This window comes from Neolamprologus brichardi, chromosome 16 (genome assembly GCF_056152115.1).
Source record: "Neolamprologus brichardi isolate AB-2024 chromosome 16, ASM5615211v1, whole genome shotgun sequence".
Classification (NCBI taxonomy): Eukaryota; Metazoa; Chordata; class Actinopteri; order Cichliformes; family Cichlidae; genus Neolamprologus; species Neolamprologus brichardi.
The window spans coordinates 7,178,051-7,190,259 of NC_142119.1; the positions used below are offsets into that span (position 1 = coordinate 7,178,051).

The window sequence follows — 12,209 nt, forward strand, 5'->3', positions numbered from 1 at the left end:
TTTATTTTTGTTTTTCCTGCAGTTTATAAAAATCTCAAAAATGTAACTATGAAGACACTGTTGGAAATTTGTTTTGTGCAATTTTTTTTTGCATTTACAGTTTTGAGGGATAAACCTCTGAAATATGTGTAAAAAAACAAAACAAAAACAATTTTCAATTTCTTTGTAGTTTATTGCACTTTTATTGCAATTTATGTAGTTACTCTGGGCTTAATGCATACATATTATTAAATTTTGAGATATAGCAGCTGTATTGATATTTAGCAACTTGAAATGCTCCCAGAAATGGGACTACAGTATGTGAAAATATGAAGATAAACTCTGGCGGACTTGGTTCTATGATGGGCTTTAAAGGGTTAATGTGTCTCTCAGTCTATAATTGTCTTCACAAATGTGTTGGAGATACACAACCATGACAGTAACCTGTTATATGTGACGAGGCATTCATCCATTCACTCTACATCTTTTCACTTCTCCCTCGTGACATGATGCTTTAGCAAAATGTTAAAATGTGGATGGTAACGATCGCAGGCTACATCATGTTTGTGTGTTTGTGATGGTTTCCTCTCTGCTTTTCTTGTCATTACACATTTCTGTTTCTGTGTAAATGTTTTTCTGCTGTGTGTGTGTGTGTGTGTTTGTGTGTTTTCAGCTGTTTGTCCTGTCCTGTTTTATTGCACAGTTTCTTCACAGTAAACATCTGTTCAGTCGTTCTCTCCAGAGGGACAGTGGACCCTCTCTGTATACCTACAACTGTGAATCCACCAGCTAATGAGCCTTTCTGACAGACACACACAAACTCGAGTACAGTCTCGCGGTGCTGTGCACACATAAATGAGCGTTTACACACAAAAACATCGACTCAAACAGCATGTTTCACACAGAGGCACGCATTTTAAAATAATTGTGTCTAATCCTCTTGAAGATTCAGGAAAAAAACAAACATTTTATGTGGAAAGAAAAATACATGTGTATCAGTTTGTGTAAGTTCTGCATCATCAGCACCGTCAAACCAAAACTGCAGCACACTGTGTGTCTTATTAATCACGTGTTTAACAAAGCAGTCGACGCTCTCGAGGGAAGAATGTGTCACTTAATCTGTTCAGCTCTGACGAGTACAGAAAGAAAAACAGCTATTGGCCCTAACGATGGAAGCTTTTAAGCAGTGTTATTTAACATCAAAATTAGTGCTGATTTGACTGTGAGAAAGACTTTGTTTACTGTTTTCTTGTTGCCTATCACACAGACTCAGCAATCAAAGACGCGGTAACTGCAGACTAAAAGTCACGTCTTGGTTAAAACAAGCCGGCAAAGAGTCTGGGCACTGGGTTTGAATGCCTCGCAGGCACCTCCCCGTGGAGCTTTCACGGGATGTCTAACTGGGAAGATTTCCCAGAACAGACCCAGAACACACTCGGGGGATTTGATGTCCCACTTGGCCTTTAAATTTCTCCACGCAGATGCCGTGGATAGCAAATCTACTGCACTTGCTGCAATTAAGAGCCCGTCCTGAGGAAAAATGGACTGATAAGATAAAGAGGACTGAGACGCGTGCATAATACTGATGCATTCTTTGAATTAATGCGGTACAAGATGTAAAAAATCGAGCTGACAATAGCTGGTGGGATCTGTAAATGATGAAGGCAGCAACATTTTACTGATGCTTTTCAAGCGGAAAGTAAATGTTGACTCAATATCAAGGATGGAAAACATTCGAATTTGGACACGAATAGCAGAAAAAGGCAAATGGACTGCATTTGTAGAGCATTTTTCAAATCTTATTGACCACTCAAAACACTTTACACTACCAGCCGCATCCACACACATACCCACAGGGCACTTTGATTGTATACATAAAGCACTCTCGCTGTCTACACGTACACATCAGGTAGTTTTTAAAAACCTTTTCAGTGTCTTGCCCAAGGACTCGTCTTCATGTGAGGAGTTGGAAATTGAATCATCGACCTTTATATTAGTGGACAACCCACTCTAATTCTTTACTTGGTGGATTTATAGTTAACAGTTTACTGTAAAAAACACTTTGAATTGTCGCACAACTCAAACCGTACATGAGTGCTGAGTACTGTATACTGCACCTATAAGACTAAGAGCAGTGGTCCGGTGTAGTAGGGCATGGGTCAATTACAGCAGAACCGCTCAGACTGAAAATATAGGGCTATTGTAATGCACTTCTATGTGCAGTCATGAAATCTTTATCTAAACTGAAGAATGGGGGAGTTCTGTGGAGAGGAAGCACTGACCCTGTGATGCTTTGCTTTCTGCTTTTAAAACATTTATCTTTCCTGTGTCTTTGTGCAAAGGGAAGCAAATGTTTCAGAGTGCAATCTGGAAATCAGTGCGCTCGGTCCTCCTTAAATATCACGGGACTCAGAAATAGCAAGATATTCTACTAAGACATATACTGCTGCAGGTCTGTGCACTCAAAATTAATCTGGCTGACCTTAAATGTAGAGAAAAAAGTGGAAAAACAAAAGTTTGGTTTCTTTGTTTGATGGCGGAAGAAAAACTAACACAGCTGCTTTCACAACTGCTGATAAGGAATCAAATCAATCCGGCCTTAAAGTGAGATGTGCTTCCATACGTACACTCCTCTTTTTGAGTGTACACCTGCTGGCACATTGTCAAGTACAGCTATATGGAGGGCACTGCGAACACACACACTTCTCCAAGCCCTCCAAACGTTTTCAGCCAGCAGGAGGAGAGTATGTGCTTAGTGCAGCAGATAGTGCTACAATCATAGTTTGATGTCCATGTCCAATTTGAGACAACAGGAAGTGGTCAAAGCTCACTCATTCCTACTTGGAAGTGTGTTAAATGAATTAAATGGCTTCAGACTCATAACAGGAGGTAAACGCAGAGTTAATGATGTAACTTCTACTGAAGCTGAGTGTGTTTCCTGTTATCACATGACAGTAACACTGGTGTAACACAGGAAATGAGCCAAACTTTAAACAATCCAGAGAATTTGAACATGGAAAATGGGGCTACAGGTGGAGCACATCCCACCTGTTGACATAAAACCTACAGCTAATTAAGAATAATCAGCGAACATTAGGCTCAAACTCAGAATAGTGACAGCACAGTGCTGATGACAGCGCCACTGTGCTTCATGGTCAAATACATTTATCTAAACAGTACACTGCTCTTTAACTGCGAGGTCACTGATGTCAATATTGAAATTGCTGGTGTAGCAGTAAAGTTACCCTGCCATCAGAAGATGGGTACACCGTGGTTGTAATGGGATGAACATGGTCAGCAGCAGTTTTCAGGAGCGCTGTGATAGGATGCTGGGCTCTCAGGCCACCATCATGAAGTCTGTGTCTTATTGTTTGGCGAGGGTCAGTCATGGTAGTTTCCTGCTGGTGGTCATTTTGTAGCTCTGGCGCTGCTCATCCTGTTCCTCCTTGAACAAAGGAGCAGATACCAGTGCTGCTGATGGGTTAAGGATCTTCTACGGCCTGGTAGAGTAACAGCCTGGCTCCTGACACACAGCAAACCTTCTGGCTGCGGTACACATTGATGTGCCACCCTGGAGGAGCTGAACTACCTGTGCAACCTCTGTAGGGTCCAGTTATCCTGTCTTCCTTCTCTCACCACAACCAATCACAGCAGATGGCCCCGCCCCTCCCTGAGCCTGGTTCTGCTGGAGGTTTCTTCCTGTTAAAAGGGAGTTTTTCCTTCCCACTGTCGCCAAAGTGCTTGCTCATGGGGAGTCATATGATTGTTGGGTTTTTCTCTGTATGTATTATTGTAGGGTCTCCCATATGGAAAAGAAATAGTTAAAACTTATATGACTTAACTCATGAAAGTGGCCACTTTCATGAGTAAATCATATAAGGCTTACATGATTTACACATGAAAGTGGCCACTTTCTTATTACTTTCATATATTTTTTTAGTAAGTATCCAAAACATACAAGTTTCATTATATAATTTTTCAAGGGATCTTATATCTGTTTTTACTCTTGTATGCTTTTCATACAAGTTTCACACAAGACAGATACAAACTTTATAAGATTTATATATATCTTTTCCATATGGGCTATCTTACAATATAAAGCACCTTGAGGTGACTATTGTTTGGTGCTGTATAAATAATATTGAATTGAATAGAATTGAGTGGAGTTTATTCCCCACATTTTTACATCCAAACCACTAACCTCCATGCTTTTATAGTGTTTACACCAAATTCTGACGTAAGTAGCAGCTGATCTGCTGTATATAATAAACAGGCTGCCATGTTTCGCTAAACATTGTGATTCGTGCCTCTGTGATGAGATGCAGTGGGCAAAGTGGACAACTGCCCCAGCCTTTCCTTGTGTGGCTTGTGGAGATCTGACTGAGACAGAAACATTTGGCTTTTATCTCCTTAAATCATTCATTTCATCTTTATCACACGTTGGATTTATTTGTGACCTGATTTCCGGTCTTCTATCTCGTCTGTCAAACATTAACTACACATGCAAGCTGAATGAATTAGTCTAATGAATCGTCATCACTCTGATCAGTCCATAGAACATTAACAGTTTCCTTTTATGTTTTAAGAACTGCAGTTTGCTTCTTTTTAGTTCCAACCTGTTGTAGTAAATCCTCCAGCCTTATGCTGTGTTAATCACAGACAGGTAAACATGCACGCCTCCACACTGCAGAGGCATCGAACGCTGCTGTGCAGCCATGAAGGGTTAAATCAAAATGCCAACTTTTGACTCTCATCAGCTCTGAGCTAGCAGCAAACCCACGAAATCTGGGAACTAAAGGGTTACGTCTCCCACACATTTATATTAATATTGATATAAAATCTACTCAAGTTAAAGCTGCGCACTTTAATTTAGCATTCATATTTCATTTCCAGCTGAAATAGTGTCGACCCAAATGAAGGACACATATGATAATAATAAAAATAAATTTCATTTTAGATGCTTTTCAAAACACTTAAGGTCATCTTTAACAAAACAATAACAACAGACAAGACATACTTACAGTGTTTGAAATCACAGAGGCTTCATCTCCACACAGCAGGAGGTAACAGCGCTCTGGTGCTGGACCTCCCGTCGCCGGGGTCTTAAACTCTCTGGACAAACAGAGAAGAACAGGAAAATAAACAGAGGATTATACAGAGAAACATACAAGTGTGGACCGCATGTATTAGCACATACATGTCTGTCTACCTGCATACAAACATTTGAGGCTGTGTGTAAGATTATTTGGGAAGATCAGCCTTTAACTCCATCGAGTACCTTTGATTTTAGGTGGAAAGCTGAATGCATGTCTGCTCCTATATAATAGCAGGATCTATTGAAGCAGATTTTTAATCCCCATGCTGCTCGTATTAAATTATGGGTTTTTATATATTTTTGAAAATTTAAAACACCTTGACACTTTCAGGGGCTTGAGAAGACGTGCAATGCTCAGCTAAAAGGTTTGCAGGGAACTTGTTGCATGTTTCCTCAAATCCTTTGTGCTTCTTTTGGCCCTAAGAGAACAAAATTAGACAAACGCTAACATGTGGTAGTGCTTGTTGTGCTGCCACAAAAACAGATCCCAGAAAATACACACAGACGGCTGCTACCACTACAATAAATCCTAATCCTTATACTCACAGTCGTTACACACTTACAGTATGGTCTGTGCACAACTCGCAAAAGAATGTACACAAAATCTGCACAGTGGCTTATATATAATACAGCTCTGGATCCCCACGGACCAGACGGACAAAGCCACAGCACGCCCGTCTGAGCTGTAAGCTGTAATAGAGTGGTTAGGCAGCAAAAGTCAGAAACCCTGCTAAACTGCACAGATTCTGCAAAAACACTCTTCATAATTCTTTGATGAAACACTTCAAATTGTAACTGTTAGACTCTGGGATTCTTCTAAACAGGCTGGTTAGATGTTACACTACTGTGTTTACTTAAAACATCAGTGTAAGATTACTTACACTGACCAGCAGTGTATTCCTGTCCTGTTCATGCTACTCGTGAATAAACACATTAACTGCAGGTGTGTGAAACTAAATGAGAAGACGGGAATGATAGCAGAGCAGAAAGTAGATTAAATCAGAGAGGAAGAAGTGAAACATCACTGGGAGAGCTGCAGATTGACGCAGACTATTCAACAGTGCCATCTAGTGTTACAGCTGGGAATAGCCTCGAACTCGGCCTCATTAAATGTACTGGGGCAGAACAGGGAGCACACAGGAGGAAAAGCACATTTTGGGCACCTTAATAATAGTTGAGGAGACATTGATGGAAATGTACTTTGTAATATAAAGTAATTCTGAAAAATTTTCTTTGCTGTTTTTTTCCTCCTACAGTGTTATTCCATTAGCTGAAATGTGCTCTCTCTACACTCTAAGAAATAAAACATGGGCTTTTTAAAAATTAATTCATAGTTTTATGTTCAATATACTTAAAATTGTTAATCTTATGGGTGTAATTAATATTTTTAAATTTGATTTAATTAATTCTAAACCGATTTAATGTTAAATAATATTGATATTTCCAATTTATTGAACACATTTAATTAAATCCAAAGAGCCCTTTCCACATCCTTTCTGAGCATGCGCAGAGAATGAAAAAAAAATCTTCGCGCATACGCGTTGACCTTCTTCATCTACGCCACAGTGTGCTTTGGCCACGTGTCTGGAAAGAGGGATTAATCACGATTCATCCGTTCGAGTTAAGGTAATTTCTTCCTATTTTTAATAGAATATAATTTAACTAGTACTTTGTGATAATATATGGCGTATATTTTTCAGGTAAATATGTGGGCCGTATGTGTTCTGTAGGTTGTAGCATTTTGCTAGCATTGGAAACATTCATTTGCATATTCGACGTTACTGCGCGTCTGAATATTGCCCCATCTGCGTTTAAAATGTCATTCGAACGCCGAATAGCACACTTGTTTTATTTGTTTTATTGCACTATCAAGTTAGGAGAACGTTAGCCCGAACAAGAATTGGGATACATGTGCAGTGATTGTTGACGAGTCCATACTCGTCAGTTTCACTGAAGAGAACCGCGAACTGCGTAGTTTGCATATCTTCGTGCATTAAAATTAACATTTGTGCTGCTACGGTTTTCCAATTATTAATGTTTTACTTTTTCGCCATGACGTCATGGGCGTCAAGCACGCTCCCCGTGCTTACGGGCGCGAGTGAGCGTCCGGGTGATGTAGACGTCGTAGGAAACGCTCGCTCGCACCCGAGCATTTTGTGGCATGTTTTGACCTATTTTGGGCCATTTTCGTAATATCTTGGACACCGAGCGATACAAACGATGATTTTACCAGCACAAACGGAGCACTAACCACCCAGTATACTTGATTTTATTTCTGGGGGCAAGTGGGTCACGTTCACAGACTGGGCTGCTCCGGTATATAATGGTAAACGTGCTCACGGGAACAGATTTATGAAATGAGTAATAGAAATTTTGGAGCATTGGAAATTTAACTTGTATTATTAATACATTTTAAAAGAAACAGGATTGTTCTTAAGTTTAGACCATCTCTGTGCTACCCCTTTGCATGTGTGTCACTGTACACGATTTTGGGAAAACAGGACGTTGCTAGCATGATACATGTCAGAGTTTCCTTTTACAACTAAAGTGCAAAATTTGTGCATTTTGTGATTTTTGTACTGCATGGGTTATGGGTGGCATGTTGGAATAAATGTTCTGTCAATTTAAAAATCTTTTTCTTTTTTTGTAATCGTAATTGATTTTGCACATTCCCATCTGATTAATCGATCCCCCCCCCCCCCCCCCCCCCCACCCCTTTTTTTTTTTTCTTTAAATCAAACCTGGACAGCACCAGAACTTTTTGTCTGGGATTAGATCAGGTTTGGTCTGGATTTAGTCCTGTTTTGAGCTGAACTATTTAAAAATTTTTATTTTTGAACTTTGTAGATCAATGCGGAGTTCACCCAAATCACCACAGTTCCACTGCTGTCCACATTCATGAGCAGTCTTGACCAGTACTCTGACCAGTTGATGAAGATTCTACGAAAAAAAGGAGGGGAAACAGCGCGGCGGATCACAGCAGCGTTGTCTGCAATTTCACAGGTATTCTGTCTTGTTAAAATGTTCTGTAACTAATAGATTAGTTGCAGATTGATCTCAGGTCTGGTTATTAACCTGTATTTTTAACTTTCTTGGGTCATTTTATGCTTGTTCTCTCCTGCGTTATACTTCTCATCTCGCTTTTGGCTTATATTCTGGATTTGGTCCTGACACAAAGCAGAACTAAGTAACTCATGCCCCTAGAGGCCATAAGTGCCGCTGCTGGCATTGTAGCTTTTTTCTTTTCTTTTTTTTGTTACTCATTAATTGTCCAAAGGAATAATTAGCTACACTGAGAAAAGACAAAGGCAGAGAACATTTCACATTTCGCCACAACTCAGTGACACAATAGATTTTTTTTTTCACTCAAACTTGGTATAAATACTGCAAATGTGGTGGTAGCCCGCATACCTCATATTAACGTGACAGTGTGTAGTTTTTGTCATTAATTTTTGGAAATATCTATCAAAATGTTTTTGATTCCTTTGAACAACACTCCTATGCAACAACACTTTTCTTCCTTCTTTCGGGTGGTACACCACGCTAAAGCTGCATTTTCCGCGACCCAATGTATCGCAATCAGTGTAATTGGACTCATGACTTATAATCTTTATGGGAATGAATTGGTAAGCTTCTCATTCTCTAACACAAAATACTACTTGCTTGCAAAAAGCATGTTTAAAATTACTTAGAAACAATTATGAATTGGTTAAACAACAATAAAAATTGACTTAAGTTCTGTGGGGGTCTCTAAAAACTTCAAAAAAGTAATTGTGCTGCATGTGTTGTTTTGTTTAGAGTTCCCGAATCGAAGTGAAGCGTGAATGCATCCTTAAAGCTGTGATTATATACCTGAAAGAGTACATGGTAAGTTTATTTTTAAAGGGATATTCCACCCCTCAGTAAAATTTTGACTGTCATAATTCCCAGAGTTTTGTATGTTGAAAAATGTATTTTCTAAACAAGCCCAGGCATTCTCCTGTTCTGGCAGCAATCAGTTTTCTTTAAATTAGCTTACAACAATAAAGTGCATGGGAAATACTAGGATTTAGTATCCATTCACTTACATTGTTTTATGCGAAAGAAAATAACCCTGGTCAGCAGAATATTGATAATATTATTAATGCATACTCCTTCTGCCCTCTGTCCATGTTTCATGTATCTTCTACTTGGTCTTTATTTGGTGATAGTCTTAAATCCACATTTTTCTTTGGTCTGTTCTCCTCAGTCTCATTCAGGGATATGTGTAATTAGGGTAGTGTGGACCATTTTAACTAAAATGGAGTGAATTGACAGATGATGCGATGACCAAAATACAAGGGATTTAAAATATTTCTGTCCTTTTCAGGATTTCAACGTGATGGAAGCTGAAGAACTCGAGAGGAACGGATTTGGGTGTTTATAAAATAATCCATGAAGGAGCACAGCCTGATGACTCCCTTGAAGATGTTGGCATCATTATCGAGAGATGCACCGTCTTGCCGGATCTTCTCGATGTGGCGAGCGGGTGTGCACTTTTGTTTGGGCTAATTTACTGCCTCAATCTGAGTTACCCAAAGCCACTTCGCTACACATTTGAGTTCTTCCAGAAGCTGCTCATGGGACTGGAAGACAAAAAACTGTCTAACAAAATACAAGTGCTGAAGAACAAACTCTGCCAAAAGGAGACGCAATGACTCTTCTAGATCGAAATGTCCCCCAAAATAAGTGCTCTGTTTTACTGTTTAAAAGTTTATAAATATATATATGTTGATCCTTGTTTGTAAATATTTTGTCATAGCTTTTAATATTTAAGAGATTTACTGAATGCCATTTTTCTTTTGATTGTTGAAAAGAAAACATAATTCAGAGTTTTTTGAACTGGGGACAAAATTACCCAGATGGATTTGACATCTTACGGCACACTACAATGTCACTTTGTTGAAACTCGAAAGTTGTTTCCAATGTTTAAATTTTGGTCATGCACTTTAAGCATTTAATATTGCCTTATGTGGTGTTGTTCCCTGTAGAAGCTTTGCCTTGTTAAGGCTTACCGTAAATAAAGTTGTTGATGCAGCACCCTTTTTTTTGCATTTACACTTTATGTAAGCTTTGGTGTAAGAGTTTTCTATTGAAGTGCAAGGATCTTGAATGTTATAAATGGTAACGTGTGAGCAAGTGTAAAAAGGTTCTTGAGTTGTCACCTGTACTGTGTAGTTAAGTGTTAGACCTTTGCTGAAGACCTCTGAAAGGTCCAAACACTTAATTACAATGTATAGATGACAACTCAGGAACCTTTCTAGACTTGTTTTGTTGGTACCTAAACATTTAGCATATAGATGAAACTATTCATTAAATCATAATTAATCAAATTAATTAGGTCCAAAACACAATCTAAATGGTGCCATTAAATTCAAATTAATATTGTCAATTGAACCTAAAGCAATACAGTTAATAAAATGAACAAAGTGTTTAAATTCTAATTAATGGTGTTAAATAGTAACAATGAAAGGAAAGCTGTTGCTTTTAATGAACAATTTCACTTCTGATATACATCACCATTGAAATTGCAGATAACAACCATATTGATTTATGTTTAATTGACCAGGTTTTGTGGAAAAGATTGCCTTAACTTTGTCAATTAAATCCAACGTTTTATTTCTTAGAGTGTACATCCATCACTGATCATTATGGCATCTTAGCGTAATTGCCCTCCCCCTGTTGTGTGCGCGCACACTCGCCGGTCCTGAATGCCAGCAGTAATATCTCAGAGAGAGGAGAGAGAGAGAGACATATGCATACCCAGCTCATTTCCACCGCCAATCAAATTACCTGACCCAGCCGCAATACATCACTGCCAAACTGTTTATTAAACAAAAAGCCATGATTAAATTATTAATGACAGAGATTAATTAAGACCCCGTGCAGCACACGTGCACACGCGCACAAACGCGGCCTGAAAAAACACACGTCGTAAAGCAGGCGGAAAGGCGTGCACGCAAAAATCCATGCACCAGAATGCCCAGGCAGGAGCGCGCACGCACACCAACGCACACACTAATGCACACACGCGCGTAGACAAAAACGCCATTACTCTGTTTCACACATTTCAAGCACACGATCGCCTGCACAAATACACATTAATGTCCACGGCTGCTTGTGGAAAGAGGGAGTGGGGAAGGGAATAATTTGACGTATAACTTCTTTTTAATGTGCGCAGCAGATACAGTGGACAGTAAACAACATCAACACAAAGTCAACAAACAACATTAACGAGCTCCTTGTCAGCAAACTTTTCTTGATGTTACCACCAGGGTTGGTTTATGGCGGTGCTTATGCTGCTCTAATGGTTTGTTAGGGGGAGCATTTGTTGCTGTTGGGGGGCCCGCTGTGCTTTGCGAGTGTGCGCTTACGTGTGAAGAAGAGGGTTTTGTGTGAGATTGGAGTTCTTACGACGCATTATTTCACAGTCAACATGGCAGCTTTTGTTTATACTCACTGATTCAAGTTTAAAGTCATGCAAATAAAAGATCATTCATGATGCTTGCAGTGATTTTATGTTATTTTATGTTATTTTTCAGTTGTTGTCCCTTCATTTGCCTTTAAACTCACAAAAATGAACAACCTTTAATTTCAGAGGTCAGCGTGATAAATACATTTACGTGCAGGATGTAGATATTTCTGCCACCTCACAGGTGAAACTGCTGTAAACCTCTATTTAAAGATTTCTCTCATAATGTCTCTTTATAATGGCAAAGTTCATTGTAGCACCTGTTCTTCACACTTATTGCAGCAGCAGTAATAACCGAGTGTTATAATAAATAAAGAAATCACATACAGAAATAACACTGTCATGAAATATTTTTACTTGATCTCATTATGCATCTATTTGTCAAACTGTTCTGGAAGTTTATTATTCTACCAGTTAGACACCCTGTATGCTGTTACCAAGGAGACAGCTATCCTTTGTGTTTCGGTTGTGTTAACAAACCTCCAAATGACACGACTGATAAAAAACGCAAGAACAAAATATTCATATTTAAGCAGCAGATCCACGCTTCCTTTTCATTTTAATGTTTTTTTAAGTCGCTGGATGCAGATGTTTTGCCTTTCTTGCCAGATTATTCTGCTCCTCTTTGCTGGAGGGAGGTTTTTT

The 12,209-nt window shown here is 39.1% G+C and overlaps 1 long non-coding RNA gene across 1 annotated transcript; it reads left to right on the forward strand.

Moving 5' to 3' along the window:
* The first annotated feature begins 6,620 nt into the window (after window positions 1-6,620).
* Window positions 6,621-9,525, forward strand: LOC148098131 (uncharacterized). Its single transcript, XR_015716569.1, has 4 exons — window positions 6,621-6,700; window positions 7,922-8,077; window positions 8,873-8,941; window positions 9,423-9,525. It is a non-coding gene; the product is annotated as an uncharacterized LOC148098131 (long non-coding RNA).
* The last annotated feature ends 2,684 nt before the right edge of the window (window positions 9,526-12,209 follow it).